Here is a 2,963-nt window from a genome sequence, read left to right on the forward strand (position 1 = left end):
AGGGCATGAAGGCTAGGGGAATCGTTGCAGTCATCTTTGAGATCAATCCATCATAAAAGCCTCCTAGTAAACTCGGAAATGATGTTACATCTACAGGGGAATCTATTTCCGGCCTGGACTACTTCAAAAGTCTGTTATAATTTTCCAACATGGAGACCTTCTTCACATCTGCACTGAAAAGCTGAAAGAAGGGTTGGGGGTGCAAGGTGGCCATGAGACGTAGGCCTTTGGAAGATACCTCCATGCCTACCTCCCGGCTTATGTGTTCTTTCCGTTTTCAAATCATTCTAAACAAACCCAAATTTATGTTTCTATATTTAGCAGCCCCCGGTTTGATTCTGATCCTGTCTGGAGACTGCATGGCTTTCTGCCAGTGATTAAATTAGTCTGTGAGATATCTATTGCTGTGAGCTAACCAATGGTCATGTGATATTTTTAGCAACTGTAATATAATGTTGGTAGAATAGTGCATTTTTAGGACTTTGTAAAGTAATCTCTAAAATAGCTTAGAAGTCTTGTCCCTTATTAACCCCACAAAGGCTACAGACATCTGTAATAAGACTGAGAGAAATCGGCGGTGTTCCTGATGGCTAAGATAGGCGAGACCAGAGTATATCGAACAGATGTTTCCTCCAACCAAACACCCTAGTCTAGCTATGCTGGGAAGTCGCCTCTCTCCCTGATAAACCACATCCTTTGTCAAGCCAGAAAAAGAGATGAGAAGCGGGAAAAGTGGGTGAGCACCTTTCCTAAATTAGCCATGCCCGTGTGCCCTGACAGGCCCACTGAGCCTTCCTCATCGCAAACCCGCACTCCTCCGCCAGCAGACCAGTCACCCTTCCCTGAGCACAGCCAGCACATTCCCACGGCTAGGGTTGTTCCCACACGACTGCTTCTGGCTGGGCGCTTTCTGCCCTATCTCTGCCTGCTGAGCCACCCTTGAAAGCCAGTTCCAAAACTGCATTTTCCAAGAAGCCTTTGTGCGTCATCTCAGGCTGAATTCATCTCTCTCTGGTCTTTGTATAAGTTCTGTAAAATTAGAAAAGCAATGTTCTCTTTTAAAGTTTTTATTTCATTATGTATTTATTTCATGAGACAAACAGACAGCCACCCCTACCAGGGTCTTAATGCCACAGTCCACCTCTGGGCTCTGCCAGTTCAGCTCAAGGGCCCACACGTGTCCTGTGTACCAGTGTGTCTAAGGAGATTTCAGGACACAAACCCAGGATCTTCTCATGTGGGTCCCAGGTGGAGAGAATTACATTACCATTGCACCACTGACTGGCCCCAAAAATAAATATTCTTTCTTAAGGTGCTGTATAAAGGTCACTAGAAACAAACAAACAAATAAAAAAAAGTGAGAAACCGTCCCAGCCAAGAGGAGCCTAAGGAGACTTGACAACACAATGGAATATGGTATACCAGACCTGATCTTCAGAGAAGGGGCATTGGGTAAAAACTAAGGAAATCTGGTGTGTGTGTGTGTGTGTGTGTGTGTGTGTGTGTGTGCGCGCGCACGCGCCCAGAATCTCAGGAAGAGAATGAAGCAGAAAGGATTGTATAATGGACATTTCCCTGGGGAGTGATGTCTCACCTTCCCTCTCTGTCCCTCTCCAGCCAGCACACGCACCCCATGGCAAAACAAAAACAAAAACAGGGACCAGCAGTTGGCGTAATGGCTATGTCGCTGGACTCCCACGTAGTCGACCACGGATCAAGAACTGGACCCGGTGGCTTAAACTCACGCCAGGCGCATGTGCGTGTGTGCCCAAGATCCACAAAGGAGAATGGAGGAGAAGGGATTGTGGTATGGCCATCCCCCCTCGGGAGTGATTTCTCCATTTCTGTCTCTCTGTCTCTCTCTGCCTTCCTGGCGAGCACACAAGCCCTATAGCAAAAAAATCTAAAACAAAACAAAACAAAACAAAAACTAAGGAAATCTCAATGTAGACTTTCGGTAACAGCAATGTGTCAATATGCATTCTTTAGCTGTAATAAGTAGTGTTTCATACCAACGTAAGGTATTAATAATAGAGAACCCTGGCTGTGTGGTATAGGAGAACTCTCTGTACTGTCTTTACAATTTTTCTGAAAATCTCAACTGCTCTAAAATAAAAAACTTATTTTTTTTAAATAAAGAAAAATGAAAAACTCTGCCAGCCTGCTGTTCCATAACTACAGAAGAGCAGAAAGGACCCCTCATCCCTCACCTCCCATGCAACCTGTCGAAAAAAGATGCCAGCCACATCTGCTGCAGGAACATGTGTAGAAAGTCCCGGACCCTTGGGACCAGCAGTTAGCATAATGGCTATGTCGCTGGACTCCCATGTAGTCGACTGTGGTTCGTGTCCCAGACCCGGTGGCTTAAACTCACGCCGGGCGCGTGTGCATGCGTGCTCAAGATCCCGAGAGGAGAATGGAGGAGAAGGGATTGTGTCGCAGCCATCCCCCCTGGGGGGTGATTTCTTACTTTCTGCCTCTCTCTGTCTCTCTCTGTCTGTCTGGCAAGCACACGGGCCCTATAGCAAAAAAAAAAACCTCTCCAACAACAACAACAAAAAAAGTCCCAGACCCTTCTCATCCACCCCAGCTCTAAGTACGTTAAGGACCCAGATCTGTTCAAATAGATGAAAAGTGTAAACATTGCCCAGAGACAGGGACAGAAAGATCATGTGAAGCTGTATGAATTCCTGTTCCTCTGAACACGGAATTAGATGTCATCTGATACGAGAGCACTTCTAAATACCTATGGAAAAATAGAATCAAAGTATGAGTTTATCTTGGTGCAAAAACTCTTTAAAATCCTTGCATAGTTTTTTCATAATGCACATTTTCCATGAACTTTGGAAAACAGCCTTGTAAATACTATGTAAGTATGTATTTTCCAAGTGTTGCTCGGAGAACTCCTTTGCAGGGAGAGAGCTTCTTGGTCAAGAAGCCACTTTAGGGCCAGCCACAACAGC

Source organism: Tupaia chinensis, unplaced genomic scaffold, assembly GCF_000334495.1.
Source record: "Tupaia chinensis unplaced genomic scaffold, TupChi_1.0 Scaffold000495_1, whole genome shotgun sequence".
Classification (NCBI taxonomy): domain Eukaryota; kingdom Metazoa; phylum Chordata; class Mammalia; order Scandentia; family Tupaiidae; genus Tupaia; species Tupaia belangeri.